This window comes from Empidonax traillii, unplaced genomic scaffold, assembly GCF_003031625.1.
Source record: "Empidonax traillii isolate 1590-97213 ecotype Southwest subspecies unplaced genomic scaffold, ASM303162v1 scaffold104:size2570737, whole genome shotgun sequence".
In the NCBI taxonomy this organism is placed as follows: Eukaryota; Metazoa; Chordata; class Aves; order Passeriformes; family Tyrannidae; genus Empidonax; species Empidonax traillii.
Genome location: NW_020955297.1, coordinates 257,741 through 278,173, shown reverse-complemented (window position 1 = coordinate 278,173; position 20,433 = coordinate 257,741). Strand labels below are relative to the sequence as shown.

Genomic DNA, 20,433 nt, shown 5'->3' with positions numbered 1-20,433 from the left:
TTCATGTGAGTTCACCTTGCCTTGAATTTAGAAGCTGTTAAAAATAGGGACTGCACACCTTAGCCCTTGGAGAGTATTTTTAGGGGCTGAACAGGTACTCAAGCTTCCTTTTCCCTCTGCTGGGAAATAGGTGCTGTTCAGGATTAGTATTCCACACAGAGACACTCAGCTCCACAGCAAACTGGGATGAGGCAGAGGCCTCTGGCTCTCCCAGCCCTGGGATCAGCCACTGCTAATGGAGAAAGGGTGGGATTTGGGTTTGGAAGCAGCTGCAGGTTGTGCTCTGAGCACCCACTATTCCTTTCCCCAGCCCCTCAGACTTTCATCTTCTTTTTGCCCCTCTTACCTCTCCTTAGGGCTTCAAACAGCTTAAAGAGGTGCAAGAGGAGAAGAGAGAAGCATCAGGGAGGAAAGATCCTGCTGCCTTATGCCTTTGAGGAACTTGCACGTCCTGTAGGGAACTCAATGCTACTTCATTCACTCAGCCACAAAACTCGTGCATTAACCTGTGCTACGATCTGCAAGTGGAACTGCTGGGGCTTCATTTCTACTCTACATCCTTCCAACTGAGAATTAATTCATTTTGGTCCCTATTTGGAACTCTATTGCCGGCAAAGCCATCTCACTTTGCCTAAAGGAGAGAAATAACCCAGCGCCTTACCCGGAGCCTGCCGAGCAGCGACAGACCCCAGCCTTGGCTGGCAGCCCCTGCCCAGCCTGCCGTGAAGCACAGATCCCTCCCAGCCCAACACAAGGCCAGAGGGGCCAGGGTGCTGTTTTCCAGCCTCCAGGCATTTAACTTGTTCCAGGCGATCCCTCCCCCAGCTCTGGTCAGAAAGGAAAAGCCGTGGGAATGGAGCTCAACACCCCGAGGTAGGCTCACCCCCAGGCGATGAGGAGCTTAACTCCCTGTGCGCCGGCAGGCAGCCCTCACTTCCAGAGCCTGGCAGGACCTCGGTGACAACCCCGGGGATGGCCTTATCCTGCTCCCAGCAATGCCAGGGACACGCATCATATCTCCCAGTGTTATACCAGCAGTGGAAGGACAGACATGCCACTCACCCCCCACAGTCCCTCGTGCTTTCCCAGGACGCCTGTCACTCCTGCAGCCCTATCTTCCAGTGTTTCCATACCCCACCAGCACACAGACAGCAAAACAGAAAAGAGGAGCACTCTTTCCATCTTTCTGCATTCCCAGCAAGTCCCAGAGGCAGCCCACTTAACAAAAAGTTATCTTCCCCATGGCATCAAGGCACGTTTCCTTTTTGCCCCGCACACCGCAGTACAAAGCCGCCCTCGCTGGGCGCAGCGCCTGCGGTCAGCCATGAGCCAGCATGTCAGGAGTTAAGTTCCCATTTCCATTCTCCTGACCTGCACCAACGCTGGCTGAATATCGAGCTATTCTTTGCAGCTTGATAAAGCATGAGAAAGCTAAAGGCCTCACACACTCCTCTTTTCATGGCTTGGCCCACTGCCCACAAGCTGTCACTCCCTGGCACCCAGGGCAAAGAGAGAGGAGGCCAAACTGCAGCCAGCTGCAATGAATCACTCGCTCCCCTTCCCTCCTCCCCAGGGAGCCCGGGTCCCTCCTTCCGGCGAGGGGATAATGTCTGCCTGGCTACGCTGGCTTCTTTCACAGAAAAAGCCATCCTGGGGCGGGGGGCGTGGAGGGGCTCCTATTGCAAAAGCTGCTGCCACAAAAAAAGCGCAAAGCAGCTCCCAGCAAGACTGAAGGACGAGGATTTCTGCTCAGCAGCTGGATGGAAGCGCACGCCTGCAAGTGTTCAGCACGCACACCACTTAAAAATGTGAAGTTGGTCATTTGTCTAAATTGCAGAAAATTCTAGAGGAAGGCTCAGGCACAGAATCTGTTTTGAAGGAGACTATCCCTTCATGCCCCATTTGTGTGATATTTATTTGGAGGGCTGATTGCCATTGCAGTCCCTTCCTGGCTCCCCTTCTCCCTCTCAGTACATCCAGCCCAATTACCATGTCTCAGCCAAGCTCTTCCAACCACCACCACCAGCCCCTCAAGTTTATTTTATGGGTTCCATCATACAAACTGCTTCCACACCTTACAGTTCAATATTCACTTTTAACACAAAGCAGCATAGGGAAATGCATCCAAATTTCAGGGTCACTGGCACATGAAACAAAAAATGCAGCCGAGAAGGCACAAGAACACCAAGGTCATCATGTGCCTTCCTTCCAGATTTGGAGAGCAAGGTAAAGATGTCCAAGCCTTTGCAAGGTAAAGATGTCAGCTGTTTGCTTTCTGAGGAAAGGGATATTCATCAATAAAACACGCAAAGTCAGCCCCTTTCCGTCAGCCTAAGCATGAACTAAACAGTGGCACATGGATTCGCATGGCACATGGGATACCTCCATCCACTCAGTTCTGTCTCCTGCAGAGGAGGTGGTCACAGCACAGTAGGCAGTCCCTGCCTCAACAGCCACATCTCTCTCCCAGTACAGAGGAAGGAGCTGCAAACTGCAGTTCTGCTGGGAGAAGGGTTTAACCCCAAGCCCAGCAAAGGCAAAGCCTCACTACCTCGAGGTGGGATGAGAGGTTGCCTTCCCAAAGCACATGCTGCCACCTCCAGCACTCCTCTTCTCCCCACAGCACTGTCCCAGTGCCTCATATCCCTAACAGCCGTACAATCCTCTCTGCCCCCTTTCCTCCCCGAGGCAGCCATTTAGGCTCCAAATTCAGCACACCTGCCTGCTGGTAGTGTGTTTCAAATTCACCCAGTGCCAGGGCAGGATGAAATAAGTTCCTCTTATCTCTTCCTGCACTTGTGGGGTGATGAGGGAAGGAAGAGCTTCACAATTCCCACCTGGCAGACAATGTGTATTTAAACAGTGAGAAACTCATCAACTTTGTTTGGGTCACCCAGGCAATCCACAAAGGGTTTCTTTTATTATTGTTGATGTTTGGGCTTTTAGAGTGTTTGTTTTTACAAAATCCGGAACAGCACAAAACAGAAGCATGAAAAGAAACTTTTTTTTTGTTTCAACAGAAACGGAAAGGATCTTTACTATATCCTTAAGCTACTTTCAACATGAACTAAACCAAGGCCTAAAAACAGTCTTTCAGGAGCATGGGCTGAGAAGAATCACAAGTAACCACACTGAATGTCACTTTATCACATTCTCTGCCAAATGGCACACTACATATGGATTTTCCCCTTATGATACATTTACAGCACTTCATAAGGTTTCTCTTGAACTCCTGTACATCTACACCAATAAGTGCCTCCTCCACAACACCTGGAGCTAGAAAACTAGTGCACTGAAAAGATTATTTCATTGAGAATCCCTAAGATAGCAAGCTCTGGAAGTCAGGTTACCCCTTGTGCAAATGAAATACAAAACACTCCCTAACTGTACTCACACACACCATTCTGCTGTGGGAATGCTCACTCATTCAGCATTGCCCTCCTCTGCCAGAGGGATCTCTAAATGCTAAGCTTAGTAGAAACAGTTAATATCCCAAGCATGGCTCTGAGCCATCTGAGCTCTATGTGTAATATAATCGGGTTCATAACGCTCAGAATAGCACTCTGGAGCCCTAGTACAGACTAAGACCTCACTGTATTAAGTGTTGTGTGGATAGTTGTAGTGGTGCCGTTTTCTCTTCTGTAAAATTACTGAGCTCCATATACAGGAACCAACATAATCCATATTTTACAGAAGTCAGGACACAGGAGAGCAATGTATACTTTTCAAATGTCTTTTTTTTTTTTTTTTTGGCAGCTAAATCAAGTTAGTATTTTCACAGACACACTGAGGGAGGGAGGGAAGGGAACACTGAGGTTACTCTCCCTCTGGAGCAGACAGGCAAAAGCCCAGTTCAGCCAAAGCTCACTGAGGCTCTTTATGTTCCCGTTCAGTGACAGAGGTCACTTGTCGAGGACTGAACCAGATCTAGTACAGGGCTGCCTGCTAAGCACGCTGGCAAAAGGATCTGAGCTGTACCCTCCTCTGCAGTTGTTTGTGTTTCTTCAGGAACACCAAAGACCTGGAGTTCATCCCAACACTGCTCACACCGCCTTTACTAAAAATATGCCTTTTAGCTCCAAAGTAAAATTTGTCTTGAATTCCTTTTGCTCTGAAGAAAGGAAGCCCATACACAGGGTCTATGAAGAAGGCAATCACTTGCATTTGCTAAAACACTTAGGCAAATTCTAACTCTTTCAGCACAGATTCCAGGATATTTTCCTACCATAAATACAGGTTAAGTTTGAGTGGATTATCCTGTGATCATCCTCAAGTTCACATTGCTCAGCAGGTGCTGCTCATATTTCCCAAGCATCCAGAAGTCACAGCTCTTCAATTCATTGATTTTTACGAGGCACCGGGTCATGCTGTTTGGCCTTCAGCTGATCATTTCTGGCTTAGGAACTGTATTGTGTTTGAAGCGAATAAAGACTAGATGCCTTTTGGCAAGACGCCTGAGGCAAAGGCCTCAGGAGAGAAATCCACCATTTCCCAGGCTTATACAAATGGACAGGCATCCCCTCGCTTCAACTCTTACTCCCTACTTGTCAACAGGCTGAGGGAGCTGGCTTTCTCCTCTCAGCTAAAAAAAAAAAAATAAATCTGTGGGTTTTAGCACAGCTTTCTTCTGCTGTGTTGTTCCCCCGACGAGAGGAACCCCAGCAGCCCATGCAGCATCTCTGATCAGGGCCTGCCTTGCCCGCTGCCCTGGCAGCAGGTTCTCCTGAGCTAAACAGAACAGGTGGGAAGGCAGGAAGAAACTTCCACAAAGCTGTTTCTTAAACCAGATTTACAGGGGTACAGTGAAACAGAGTAAGGTCATGGGTGAGGGGAGATTGAACAGGTTTATAGCTAACCAGCCCAACTGCCATCAGAGACCATGACCGACAACAGATTTTCGCAGAGAAACACCAAATCCAAACCCGTCACAGACCAACTGGGAGCTGCCAGTGCCTCCACTCTTTCTATGCCACTGGAATGCAATCACAATCACAGGACCATCCTTCCCCCCTCTGAAGTCCCTGTTCCTCTAAGAGGAGGTCATAAAAACTACCTCATCTTTTGTGTGCCATGAGTGATGAGGATCTGGAAAGCCTGGGGTTTGGCAACCAAAGTAACTCCTGTGAAAATGTTACCAGAGATTTTTGCCAGAACAGTGAGAAGAGCTTTCCAACTTCTTGAAAAAGATAACGTGTACAAAGACAATCCAGTGCAGAGCTGCAGGGACAGCAGAAATGGAAGTCCAACTGCCGTGGTGAACATTCCCAAGGCTGTCGGTGTGGGAAAGAGGATGAAGCTGGCTGCTACTTTATCTGTAGTCACTTAGGAGACAAGCCATCAAGATCTACAAAAATTCTGGTGGTCTCCCAAAGAGCAGTTTCTAGGAGAAAGACTTTTCATAAGGATATTCTTGACTATTGGTTGAAAACCTTCTTTGTTCCAGACTACAGCTAAAAAAAAAAAAAGGAAAAAAAGACCCTTCCTGCTATTGCTTTGCCATTCAAGACATTGTCATCGTCACCTTTCAGATGTGTAAGCATAAGAGACAGCAGCAGCTGAGCTGCAGTAATTAGGAGGGAGAGATGTGCAGGCCTTGCCTCTCGTCTTTCTGTTAAGATGTAGTTTACACTTTGGCAGGTTTAACAGTCCCCAGTGAAAATAAGTGATCTGCATCTGCTCCAGCCCACCATCCTCCTTTCTGAACCCTTCAAACAGTTCTGCAAAAATCAGCATTGCCTCCATGCTTTTTCAGGCCTAAATACTGTCACAAACCCATTAATTCTCTTACAGTAACACAGGAACACTGGCTCTCGACCTGTTCACAAGACATTTACTTCAAAAAAACCACATTTCCCATTTTGTTCAAGCATCTACCGAGTTCCAAGTTTCACTGCTCTCTGTACTCGCAGCAGGGAAGCCAAGAAGGACGCAACCAACCTCATTCAATTCTATTCACAAGCACCCTTCCTTGGGAAAGCCAATAACTTTCAGAGAACCTCTGCAGACTTTGCTCCACCGCTTTGCACTCTGGAGAATGGCTGGTTGGTAATCCTCTTTTCACTCAGTGAGCACAGACCCAAAGGTTTTCATTCCTGTGAGCTCAGAAATTTCCATTTCCATTTGAGAGAGACATTTTCCTGGCACTTCTCAAAAGATGCATTTGTAAAATAGGGAAACAACCTCAAGGAATGCTAAAGCAAAGGAATAAAGCTGTACATGGACAGTCTTTCTACCTCAGCCAGGAAAGGAAATTCCTTCTCAGCACCAATGCCCTATAAACACAACCTACTCTGCAACTACCAAATACTTGAAGTGAAGTGACCAGCTGACCACCCTGTCCTGTGCAAACACCAAACATTTTCCTAGGTGTTGACGATCAGCCAGGACACCAGCCACCAAGATCTCAAATGCAAGAAAAAGTCCAGAAACACATTTGTGTGTGCACGCCAGACAAGAAAGAAAAAGAAGGGGTGCACGTCAGATGTCTGAGACACATTAGAGAGGTGAAGATGTTCTACTGAACTCACTACAGGGGAGACAGACTGATGTCAGTGGTTTCTAAACTTGTAGTCCATAGACTTTTGCTGTTTACAAGGGTAATTAAAAAAAACAAATTGCCATATCTCTACTGGAAAATGTTTAGAAATTTGCAACTCCAAAGAGGTTGAAACTTGCTTCCTTCAAGTGCAAAACATTTAGATGGCCCAAAGCCAAGTCCCAGAAAAAAGCCCTAGTCAGTAGCTCAGGAATGCCAGCTCTTAACACAAACCAAACGCATACAAACCCTCCGGTTGGGCAATTCACAGTATCATCTACCACAAAAACTCACTTAAAAATTGCACTCTTAAAATTGCAGCTATCGTTCACCTCCTTAACTCTGTGCCAGGGAAACCTAACCGAGCCTCACTTTTACACTCTCCAAAGCAGTCAGCCGAGTGAGCTATTTTTCCTACCTTGCTTTGGGGAATTCCTGTCTAGTGTTTCTGTAAAGAGAAACAAGAAGGTTTCAAGCAGCATCGGGCAGGATCCCCTCCATCACTCCCAGCTCCTTAGCAGAGGCATTCCTGAGGCACACTGTGCCCTAATAAATCAACACAAGCGCTCCAGGTTTCCCCGGCAGCTGGAAACTGGAATTCTGCAGGGAAGGCAAACACCTCCCCAGCTAAAGCAAACACCGCCAGGGGAGCCCCTGCTGAGCACCACGGCTACTGTCAAAAGAGGGGCGGAGGGAGAAGGTGGGATCATAAGGCATCTGGCTGACAAAGGGCAATCCAGCACAAAGACAGAAGATGGCCATGAGTCCAGCCCTGACCTAGAGGCATTCCTCTGTGCAGGCATGTGCTGGCCAAAATGCTTTATCAGAATAAACCTACAAAACTTCATTTTTAGAGAAATTACCATCTTGCCCTGATATGGATGGTAGTTTTGCCTTTAAGAGCATGTATTTTAGTGTTTAGGGGACTCATGTAAAAGATCCTACAAAAATACAGAACAAAAATAGCCCAGTCTTAAACAGCTTATAACTTAACTCTAAAATAAACTAAGACAAAGGGAACAGCACTGATCAGTATGAGCAGCACTCAGCTCAGCAGAACAAGATGACTGCTGTTTCCAGGGGTAAAGGAAGGTGCTTGGGATTTTTTTTTTCTTTTTAAACTGTATAGCAGAAAAGACCTGATGAAAGATTTTAGAAAAGAGTTATTAGGTGGGTTGGAATACATTTATGGGCCAACCACTTCTCACACAGAAAACCAGACCACTATTTTTTCAAAAGCAGCACAAGGCAACAACAGAGGGTAATGTTACCAGACAAACAGCAGCAAGAGCCCAGTTTCCAGCACTAACATTTGCTAGATTGCATGCAAAAACTAGATGGGCTGCTTCGGTACCTCATTTTCAGTTACACTTGGCGAGTAAGGAAAAGGAGAAGCCAAGCAAGGCTGAAACAGTGACAGTAAAAGCAAAAGAGCTGACTGCCTCAAATGGTCTTACAACAGGCACAAACCCATCAACACCACAAAAATATCTCTCATTCACTAAAACAAAGGCATCTTCCTCAGATGCACCCTGAGAGCTGGAATAAATACCCAGCTTTTAACACTTCCCCCTCCTGATGGTTATGCTCTCCCACAGGGAGTTTCCTGGTAACGCTTTCAGTGCACGGATGGGAGGTATCACAGGGTAGGTGTGAACGAATTCCAGCTATGTCAGACTGATCTGCACTGCAAAGCCAAGTCTTCAGCTTCCATGGCATCGAGATGCCTCACTTTGAGACTGTAAGGCACATTTTCCTTCCCACTCCCTTGAAGAATCACCAGATCCCAGTCTATGAGCAAATACTGCCTTTAAGGGAAATCCTAGTCCACCTCCTACACATTAATTGAGACACACAGATCCCAGGCAGCTGGCAGTGCACAGCATTGGTGGAAAGCCAGCAGACCCATCAGCAGGTGAGTGCCAGGAGCTCCCCAACCACAAATCATCCCCCCACCAGCCCCAAATAAACAAACTGGCAGATCGCTGAGTGCAATCCATCTGACAGAGCTGTGCGCTATTTGGGAAGACCCTGAGTGGCACTTAGAAACCCTGGGTCTCAAGAAAGAAATCACAGATGAATGTGCTGGGTGAAGGACTCCTACATATGTATAGGTGGAGAGAGAGACGCACACAAAGGAGGGCGGGGGGGTGGGTGGGAAGAGTGACAGCAAGACTTGTCTCTGTGCTTATTCTGACCTTTCAGTTAAAGATTCTCCAAAAAGGCACTGTTCAGCCCCAAGCCTGATTAGATGTCTTGGGAAAAACAGAGCACAAAGCATCACACATGAATGAGCACAGAGCCATAACACGATCTTGATATTCCCACCCATCCATATGGCCAAAAAAAAGCAAAGTTCTTCAGTGCAAACATTGGCAGCAGCAATATGAAACTAATGTGTTAATTAGCAGACTTCACAATCCAGCACATGGCAGAGACTGCTGATGGTGGCTATTATATAGTCAATCAGAAGTGAAACAGAACGAGTACCACGCTACTTAACCCATTCAGAACAAAGTTAATAATTTCCTAATTGCAGATTTCTGGCCTGAGCAGATCAAGGTCTGTTTTTCAACCTTCTTTTCTCAGAGATATCTTAAAATTTATTTAGTATGACAAGCACTCCATCACTCACAACACTTTTTTTTACTGACATTCAGTCTCAACTTGGATGTTTAGCTTAAATTCGGAAAGGCCTGTGCCTTGCTTTACACAGCATCAGACTAAATGAACTCAGTGATTTGTCTGGCCTCATAAAACTCTTTAGTTTTCAGCCTGTAAACAATCGCAAGTTATCTGTAAACAGTGGTAGGCTAAATTACAACATTCATTAGATTTACTTCTTGTTCAGGATTTTCACACTGAATGCAAGAGAAGACTAATGAAAATAACTGAATTACTTAAGTGCAATTGGAATTTAACACAGTTCCTTAGAATACGTGGGTTTACACACTAAATGCCTAATAAAACTCTAGTCTCCTAGAAAGTTTAATCAATAAAATAAATACCACAAGGCAGGCCAGACACAGTATTTCTTTCACTATTACACTGATACTGCTAAGAAATATAAAAAAGAAATACACAGAAGATTTCATTTTCAGGAGACATCTGAAGTACAAACCTCAAGTTAACACTCCTGTCATGAACAAGATTCTTTACATCCAGGATGTACCACTTATATCGCATAAAATATTTAGACATAAACAAACTTTGGAAAGAAAAAAAAACAAACAAGGAAGAAGAACACGACTGCACTGGTCTTGGGGTTATTTCTAAAACACAGAAAACCAGAAACCAATTGCAGCAGGACTAGTCAGAGTCACATAATTTAAGGTACAAACACTCTGATTTCCTGCCTAACACACAGGCGCTGTTCCATTTTATCCACTCACACCTCCACAAAGCCCATTAAGTGGTTCTCTGAAATGCAGTGGTTTATGGCATCTAGACTAGAGGCCTTGGGAGGTCAAAACATAAGTTCACTACTCTGCTAGTAGTTTGCTCCAATGGCTCCATCATTCTTTCTGGCAGCAAGGCCAGACTAATTTCTTATTTGTTCGCCTTCTGCCTTGAGCCATCAATTCCTTCTCTGCTGGATTAAAGAGGAGCTCCTCAGAGTCAATTATGCACATGTTTTAACCAAGTCATCTCTCAATAGCTTTTCTGGCAATCAACAGATTAGCCCTGTCAGTGTCTCAGAACAGGGCTTTTTTTCTTGAGTGCTTGAACAGTTTATAACTTTTTTTTAAAATATAAATTTGATTGTTATCCTCCCTCTTCCTCCCCCTTCTTCAGAGTCACTGCTTTGGTGAGGCACAATCAGTGAAAAGTCAGCATCTCTGGCACACAGAAGTCCAAACTTCCCTCTATCAGATGGATGTGATTTCACTGGACCCGTTTTACAGCATCATGGAGGAGCTACAGAAATCAGAGTGCAGAGATCATATCAGCTCACTTACAGCCAATTATCTGACCCTACTGAGTGAAAGGAACTCGTATCTTTCTTAGTCACCATTTAATCATTTCTCCAAAAGCTCTAAGGAAAACTTCAATATCTGGTTCCCTACTCTGTCAAAGACTTGCGTACTATTCAGTATCTTCTAGCAAGAAAATCCCAACATACCCTCATTTCCAGCCATGGTTTTGAATTTCCCCTCAGCATTGCCTGTTCTTCTGCTGAATCAACATTAGTAGTGACTTTAGACTTATTTCCAGGATACTGATGAACTGCTGAACAGAGCATATAGTACTGATGCTTGGTGAAGTTACCTGCTAGGAATACAACTTTCTAACATGTGCCCAGTAACCCATGATTGCAGATGCATCAGCCTTTATTTTAAACTAAATAATTATGAGGTAGGCTGTTGATGTTGGCACAGATCAATTATTCATACCATTGTATGGCTCCAAGTCAAACATCCAAGGAATACATTACATGAACAGTCACCTGCTGCCGTGTTTCTTTCCAATTGCTCTTTCTTACTATTAACACAACCAAACCCTTCAGAGGTATCTATCCCCTGAAGTATACATCAAACCCAACAACTCCTCATCTCAAATCTCCTGCAAGACCTGAAGTTATTCAAGATGACTGCATGAAAAGCATTAATCCCTTGTAGCTGTTAACCAGGCAAGGACTAGTACCTCCTCCTACTTCTGTTCTAGCAGGAGGCCTATTCAACTTCCACCTCCGACCAGCATTTCCATTGAGTGACACTTCTCACTTTGTGCTGCTTCTCATTTTCTGTTGAATGTCAAATGCACATCTAAGGTGGCAAAGAGCACAAGGCAGAGAGTTACGCTCTGTGTGCAGGCAGGAGCACAGCCCAAGGTTTGGGTGCAGGTCACTGTGACAGCTGGAAAGGCTCTGCTGCTTACACCACTCAGAAGGAAATAATTCCAAGGCAACAGTGTAGCATGAAACGTGATTGTTACCAATCATTACCTTGGTACTTTCAAAGCAAGAAAAACTTACTTGCCACATGAACCCCCCAGCCCCGCTACCCAGGAACACCAGTACCTTGCTGTCTGTCAGAGGCAAGATCCTCAACATGGCTCCAAGCAGCAAGAACAAGCAGCCTATGGAAAACTGATGGCAGGGAAGGTTCCCCATCAGTTTTAACAGCAGAAAGTCTGCTCATATTTATGCATGACCGCTCAAGTGAACTGCATGACTGCTTTTGTTGATCTGCTCTCAGCGATCTATTCTTTCAGTAGGAACACCAGGAGGAAGCCACGCTGGGACTGGGCAAGGGAAAAAAAAACAACACCCCGTGGACACAGTGAATGGGACAGAAAATTCCCCTATAATTTCTCTAAGTTTATTTGCAGCAATACCCTGCATTGACTTTTCTAGCAACTTTTTGGGACACCTTCATACATCAAAGCCCAAGCCACATAACAGTAGTCTCTTTGACTAAATCTACTTTAGAAATTGATTAAACCATTGATTTTTTTCATAGCTTGGATAGACACACAGTGACCTTTCCATCCCACAAAAAACCAAAGGGAATTAACACACGTAAACAGAGTCTTCATTTAAAAGGAAGTGTTTTGCTCCCTTGGAAGAAAAGTCTTGCAATACTTTTTCTTTTCGTTGCAGCTCTCAAAAGATCAGTTCTTCTTACTCCACTTGAGCTTTTCACCTTTCTGTCCAAAAGAGGCCAAAGGGACAAGATTTCTCAGAGCATATACAGAAGAAAAGCCTGAAGACAAACACAAATCTTCCTATAGGTCACTAAATGGTAATGAACTTGGTACCAATTTTGTAAACTAGCAGTTCTATTTCAGTCATGTGAAGCAGCAACACAGAGAACAGTTCCCAGAAGAGAGAACAATTCACAAGCACAAAAAGTTTAATTCTTCCTCTATACAGAAAAGAGGGGTTTGAGATGTATTTTTCATTATAGGGTAGAATAACAAGGATGCTCCATATGTTTATATTGGTTGAGACCATTCCCTTGTGAATCGCTGCATACATATAATTTCTACCTGCTTAAAATAAACACATTGCATTTCGGGCAAAGTTCCATCATTAGGACCTTGTGCCTTCTGGTATTTCCTACATGGTGCACTTGGGGATGCAGATTACAATCCTCGGGATGAGCAGCCAGGTGTCATTTGTGTTTTGATGAGCCAACAGGCTCTGGCAGCCTGCAGAGAACACGGAGCCTGTAATTGTCACTGTAGCACCCGTTAGGATTACACTGTGCTGGCAGCACTGGGAGGAAGGGAAGCAGATGCACAGCCCAATGCCTTTCAAATATTCAGGAGGCAACACAGGAAAAGGATGAAAACTCTGCAAGTGCAGGTCATTCTCCTGTAACAGCTTTGCTCAGTGCAGCAGCATCCTGGGACTTGGACGCTGCTGAACACCTGCACCAGGCACAGACACAACCTCTGATCAGCAACAGAACATGGAACTGCAAAACTACTCTACCAGTAATGTTCATGTTTCTTGGGACTGTGTGAGCAGAACCAGCACACAAGTTCCTCCCAGCAGGACTCCCATCCCTGTCATCCTCTGGAAGGTAAACACTATTCAGATGTTATTTGTCTTTAGCTGATGAGTTTTGGCATTCTCTGATCCATGGTAAGAGCTCTTGCTACAGCAGGTCTACAGTGTACACTTGCTACAGTGGGATGCTGTAGATGTATTTGGATGGTTGGCTCCAAAATAACACAAGTCTGAGATAGGTCCATCAGCTTGCCTACTCTTTCAGCTCTTTACAATGTTTATTCACAGACTTCAAAAGAGACAGCTCTCCACAGCACTGTGAAGCCTAGTTAAGCATCATGGAACAGTGGCCATTATCAATATGGATTGTTAAGGAAAGCTTAATGATGCCACCAACTTGCATGTACAGGCCTCAGACCTGCAATGAAACAGAAAAACTACTTGCCAGACCATCAGTGGCAGTGGGCTGCCTGTGTTTTAGGCACAGAAAATGCTTTTACAAGGTTCAAGTATCCAGCACAGTACTGCCACTACAACACACAGAAACAGCTTTAAAATATAATAAGCAAGAAAGCATGATTATCAGCACTGCCCCAGAAGCCTTTGGATTTGTGGCACTCTGCTGAGCTTGTTACTGAGGCTACTGACACAGGCTTTCACCTCCCCTGCAGACCAGTTCAGTGTGGAGAAGGAAGGGGCTATGGTGACTTGGGCACCGTGAGGACAGAGACTTGACTGTCCCAAGCCAGGAAAAAGGAAAACAGGCTAAATGGCTCTTTCATCTGGTCCTGTGCAGCTGCTCATATGGCCACAGTGCCAGCACACACCGTCCCTTCTCCCCATCTTTGCTGCTCTGGGAGGTCACCTTCTAGGTACCTGCCCTCTCTGCAGCGCAGAGAGCAAGAGCAGCATTTTTATGGCAGCTTCTCTGCCTTGCCACTCCTTTTTCTTTAGCTCTGCATCATCCCCGCAGTGCTGGGCACAGAGCACAACCAGACACTCCAGCACTGGGACTCCCAACTGCCTGTTACCATGGCCAAGGAGCTCAGCACACCGAGTCACTGCAGTGACTGCAGGGACTGCTCTGCCTTCTTGCCAATTCAAATTCTGCCTATGCTGCCAAGAGGACAAGCTGGTAGCAATCACCCAGGGCCATTCTGTAATTGCACATGCACCTCTGCTGGCTGTCGCACATCTGGAGAACAGTTTCTGGTTACAAATCCCAAAAAGAGAGGAAAAAAATCAGATCAAAGGACGAAATAAACAGTAAGAGTCAGTGTTACCCGTTGCAGGCACAGCAGTGCCCCAGAAGGCACAGTCACACAAGGGAACCACACCTCTTCATTGGAGCCATGAGAAAGCTCCACTGACATGCAGGACAAAGAGCAAAAAGCCCTTGCAATCTTTGTCTTAAATCTCTCTCAACAGTTGCAAGTTGACATAAAATGCAATTCAAAATACATTTCAGCTAAGGACCAGAACATAAACTCACAGATGCCTTAGTCTCCCTAGGTACTTCAACATTTCTGCAGCCTCATTGCAGCAATTTCTATCAAAATGCTAAACTGGCTAAAAAGATTGGCAAATAGACTGAGCCCCTGGTTACTACTTCTCCATTTCCCACAGTGGCACACACAGACCTCATGCAATTAATTCAGCTGCACACCCGCTTTACCATTCTCCTGGGCAGAATCACGCAGCAATAGGCTGCAATCTGTATGCAAGAAGTCAAGCAGAAAGCAAATAAAGATCAAAACATTGACAGCAGTGAGATTCAAAAGTCCAGGAACTGCTTCTGCACTAGAGATGTCCAGCACATGCCTTTTTTTTTGGCTACATTAGAGGCAGGAGACAGTAGAAGACAGATGAGAAGAGCTCATGACACTGGTTTCTGGAAGACAGCAAAAAGATGATCGCAGAAGATTTACCAAAATGCTCTCATATATGATAATTTCCTGTTAGATAATTCACTAACAGAATTGCTCTCTCCAGCGTTTTAAGAAGGTTAGTCTGATGCAAAAAAAAAGTCTTGGTATCAAAGCTGAAAGTGCTAAAGAGGGAGTTGTTTTAGGGCCATTAATTCCAAGCTGTCCAAAACCCTACACCAACTCCAGTGAGGACACTGCTTCTGACAAAGTCTGCTCTGGCAGGAGCATCCCTGAGGCCCTGGTTCCTCTGTTTTAAATTCTTGTTGTCTGAAAGACTTCCAGCTGAGCACAATGCACTCGACAGGCACCATCAGGAGCATTTTCTCAGGCATTTGCTTGGCCAGGTGTTCACAGAGGTTGGCATTTTTTTATGGAGACTAGAGAACCCAAAAATTCCTCAGTGTCTCACACAGGAGGATGGGGGCATGGGCACTCGCAGGGCACAGAGAGATTTCAAAATTACACAGTCCTCAGGAGCCAGATCAGAGGGGGAAACAAGTGGCACTCCAGTTCTTAACGTAACTCCACACAAAGAACAGGGAGGCCACTTAACGAAAATGTTGAAATAGTGTGGTACAGGAAAGCTAAAAGAGCAGAGACTGAAACAAAAATCATTTTGAAATGGACATACACGGGCAGAAGCCTTCAGCTGAAAACACTACTTCTATGTAGTAATTTTCAGAATTATTATAACAGGGTAAGATGTCAAACATACCCGTTCTATTTATAGAATGACATGCAATTTAGTCAGAAAACAAGTTTCATCAGCACAGACAAATGCTTGAACACAATCAGCTTTCCCCACCTGCACAGTCCCAGGCACGACTATTCTCCTGCCACAGCAGAGCTGCAGGGAAGGGTAGGACACAAGAAAGACTGCATTCTCCTTGCAGCAACTTCAGCAGCAGGATGAACCCCATCATTGCTACTCAGCACTACATTATATGAGATAAGCTGACACACATGTTTTTTTCACTGAAACTCAGAAATTCCAAAGGCAGCGCTGCCTTTAAATTAGAATTAAGTAGAAGTGCAAAAGAGAATGATGATGACTTGAAATTGTCTGCACCTGCAGATACAAAGCAACAGCAATCCACTTAGTTAGTACCTTACAGCTGTGTATCCCGATGGATTCTAGGTGGGCAGCTGGAGCAAGTGGTCACACAATTCCTAAATTCCAAGCCCCAGTACGGAACCAGCCTAGCTAAACCACCACCAGGAGCCACTTACAGCCTCTTACAGTCTCTGTGACATAGGGACAAAAGACTTTCCACATGACATGGACCGGGAATAGATACAAGTAGCAAGATAAAATTACAATGTTCAGATACTTCAAGAAGGGAAACAATTATCATTTCCTCAAAGGGAGTAGCAATGAAGTTGCAAGAATTTTGAGAGAGGCAGAGCCAATGCAGAGCAGAGGCCAGGGAAACTCACCCACGGGTTCCACAACGTTCTGTAGTTAAACTTCAAAGCCAAAAGCAAAGTGAAATCTTACACGTTTGCCAGGCACAGAAAAAGTGTTCCTCACAGTGCTTGCAGTGTTTATACTGTAAGCAAATCACTAAAGTTCACATGAGATTAAAGTCTGGAATCTGGGAATTTCCTTAGGATCTGTCTCATTTGAAGATTCATTTCACATTTTGATCAACATCTAAAATCAAAATCATGCTAACCCAAAGTTTTCTGCTTCATTTTTCCCACATTTTTTTTCTTGGGAGGGGCAGGCAGGACTTGAAAGTGAAATTCTAAAATTAAATTCAGGGTATTAGAAACCATTTAAAAATTGATTCAATAATAAAAAAAGAAAAATAAAATCCACCTAAACTGACACCATTTGTTTCTTCTGTTACCTCCCCACCCCCTGCCAAGCATTAGGAGGCAGTACTTACTTCTAGCTAATGAAAAGGAACTGGTTCCTGGAACCTCAAAATAGCTCAGATGTCTTAGTTACTACTTGGCTGAAAAAAATTATTAGCAGTGAAAACAAGTCCCCCACTTTTATTACTTAAGCAGTTGGGGAGAAAAGGCAGAGCCATAAAGAGCTCACACCAAAGCACTGTGGTTCTTCCATTAGTCAGGGCTGCGTGTCAGTACAGGTCCAAACATCCTGCTTCATGTTTTCGCACCTCTGCAAGTCTGAGCTCCAGCAACTAAAACCTCGGCCAGTTTGTTAAGCAGGGGAGCATCTCAGTCATCCCTGTAGCAAACCATGGCACGCAGGCTGACTCTGTATGGTTCTAGAGAGCTATGCAGGTAGCAAAACCCCCTCCATGCTGTTTGGGGGGAGACCCCCAGACCGAGTGTGCCAATGGGAAAGGTCTTTTGGCTCTCACCGCTGTGCTGGAGTAAAGACCACGCAACACATGAGTTTACTGTTTCCCAACTAAATTAAGCATCTGCTCTGCCTTCCGGAACAATGGTATCATGTCACAAGACCGTGCACATGCTCCTAATGTCTCAAATGCTTGTTCCTGAAAAACACATGCAAGAATTTTCTGAGACTTGTCTTCCGGCACCGAGACCAAACCAGACAAAGCTCAAATAACGATCAATATGAATCTTCCTCAAAGACATCATCGCAACCATCAGGTCATCAAAGACGCCTCCAATAATAGGACAAGGAAAATGATACCAGCACAATGAAAGACCAGCTGGCACATTCCCATAAAGGCAAAAGCAGCCCTCCTGTGGTTTTGATGAACAGCAGAAGATGAATCCTTTCAGATACAGTAATCCTGCAATCAGATACTCACAAGAACCACAAATAAATGCAAATCAAATCCAGGGCTTTAAAAGATTATGGGGAATGCAAAGGAGAGTCAGTAGAGCATACCAGATCCCAGCATCCAGAGCACAAAGACGTTTCCCTGAAGATCCAGGTGAGCAAAAAGGGCACCAGTCCAACCCCTGCTTTCTGAAACCAGCTTATATCTAGAGGGCTAATTCTTACAAGAAAGCAGGCAGGCTCATGCCTCCTCTGACTGCTACCACCCTGCACAGCCTGCAAGCTGGAATGAATCAAAGTCCTATCATCTTCCTCCAGGATACCCTTATGCAAGTTTGAGAGGGCTCAGCTCAGAACTTGGCTGCAACAGACAATTTGAAGTTTCAGGAGAAAAAAAAAACAGCTACAAACAAAAACAGAACAGATGGAGAGGCTGTCAATGAGGAGGAGAAACTGAAATCCTTGTGAGTTTGCTTTGACAGGCAGCAGGAAGGACTGAGACAGAAAGGAAGATGACAAGAGAAATAATGTCAATCTGCCCAGAAGTAGAGCTTTTACCAGAAAAAATCCCAAGCATTTGTGGGAAGTGGCTGCTTCATCTTCTGAACTTCCCCTCATCCGTTGTTCTCCCTCTCCAGCCGGCACTGAACTTATGCTGAAAAAGATACCATGCCTCCCTGTACCCCTCACTGCTGGCTAAAGGAACCCCTCTAGAAAGTCAGTAGCAATAGTGGGAGACAGCAAGTGCAAATACTTTTGTTTTCCCGTTGGACAGTGCTGGATAGCACACACCCCACACAGGCAACCTGGGTGGGTGCTTTTTCCTTCAGATCACACCCAACATCCAACTGGCACTGCTTTTCTGGCAGGCAGCCTTTTACCAGGCTCACGGGGCCACCTTCGGCAGCAACAGATACTTTTCAGACTTGTTTCCTTGCAGTCTCTGCTGGCGTTGCCAGGAAAGCCCAAGCGTGCCAGCAGCAGCAACACTCGCAGCAACAACCCTGCTCCACACAAAGACTGGCACCGAAGGGAACGGCTCTGCACACTCCTCACAGCCCTCTGTCAGCTATTCCCTCTGCCCTTATATGGGAACATCCCGTGGCCCCGCTGGGAATATGATGCTGTTGGTGGACATGAAAGGTAAGGCAATACCTGAGCTGTCAGCAGGCGAGGACAGAATTTTTCTGTTCTGAAAAGCGAGCAGAGTCTTGGAGCCCAAACTCTTCACAGCACTCACGTGAGAGAAAGTAGAGATTAAGTGTCAACTGCTGACAGTCTGCACCCACCTTTCTCAAGAGAGTTATGCTGGTGATTTTAATCTTATTAAATATTGTTAATCGTATTACTAACCTAACTCTTTTCACATGTTGGAAGAAATTTGAAGAGAAAATTCCATATATGATCATGCTATGGTAAATGCTTTCTAGCCAAATCTCAACTCAGGGCAAGTCCCTGGCTTACAGATTCCAGTTCTGCTACACAGAGGTGTGGATGAGCATGGAAATAGTCCGCTCAGCACCAGACTACCCACAAGTCACCTTCCCCACCAGACTCTTTTCTGTCCATAACCTGTTTGCTTTCTTCTCTCTGGGATTCTGTTAGACATTCCTGGCATCTCAAAGTGACCCTACTAAAACCTGTGCAATTCCATGCCCCATTTGCAACAAGGGGAAACACCAGTTTCCCCATTAGAATGCAAACCCACGTAGCACAACAGGTCAGTGCATCAGCTTCCTCCTGATTTGGGGCGACTGCTTCCATCACTGGCTTAGCTCTTGACGTCACACAGACATATCATTAGTATAAGTCATTGATTTCTGCATTTTATACGCAAGGCAAAACACTCCTGTGACCCCCGTTCAAAAACTGAGGCCACAAATGAGCAGATCACATTCAGCCTCAGACAGAATAAGGCATTTGTTTAGTAAAATACTGACCCCGCTGTTTTACAACTTGCAGGGCTGTAGCCCCTTCCTTCAGCACTCCAGATATTCCCCCAGGACTATTACTGTTCCAGACTGTTGCCCTGAGATAAAGCAGCAGCAATAGAAAGTTTAGATTCGAGAAAAGAAAGAGCTCAAATTGCAACTCCTGGAACAGAAAACACACCTGCTCGGGGAAGGGGGGTCCCAAACACTTGCTGCAAACTCTTCCAAAAGGAACGCGTTCAAGGCGGAAAATGAGATCTCCAGACCAACTGGAATCAACCACTCAGTGCCATCCCAGGCGCGGGACGAGGGCCGGGCACCCCTTCCAGCGCTGCCATACGGGCTGCCCGACCCCGGCCCCGCCGCCAGCCCCGTGACAACCACTCGGAGCCCTGCTCAGTTCGCGGCGGGCTCTCCCGGTCCCACCACCCCTCAAAAGCCGGCGGTGCCGCCGCTGGCCGAGGGTCTCGCCAGCCCCGCCGCCCGCTCCTCCTCCTCCTCCTCTTCCTCCTGCGGGGCGCGGAGCCGCGGCGACCCCCGCGCTCCCCTCCGCTGAGACCCCCGCGGGGGCGGCCTGGGGCAGGGGGCTTTCCCTGCCCACTGGAGCCCCCTCGCCCCGCCCGGGAGGCGCCGCCGCTCCGGAGGGGCCGCGCCCATCCCCCCACGCGGAGACAAAGCGCGGCCCCCGGGCGGCACCTGCCGCCGGCGCCGCTGACCCCCGGCAGCGCTCCCCCACCCCGCGCCCGTCCCGCCGGCGGTGAGGACAAGCCCACGCCCCCCTCACCGAGCCCCGCCGCCCGCCGCCCCTCACCTGCCGCGGCCGCCCCGCTCCGCTCCGCTCCCGCCGCCGAGCG

At 46.3% G+C, this 20,433-nt stretch overlaps 1 protein-coding gene across 3 annotated transcripts in view; it reads right to left on the bottom strand.

Annotated features, from left to right (window-relative positions):
• PLXNB1 (plexin B1) overlaps positions 1–20,433 on the bottom strand; it is a 78,627-nt gene extending 58,194 nt beyond the window's left edge. For 2 of the 3 annotated variants that reach the window (XM_027882237.1, XM_027882240.1), the window contains exon 1: positions 20,391–20,433. The gene's annotated coding sequence lies outside the window, so the exon portion shown is untranslated. Of the gene's footprint in view, positions 1–6,953; positions 6,992–20,390 lie in introns of those variants that run through there. The other variant, XM_027882239.1, reaches the window with a different exon arrangement.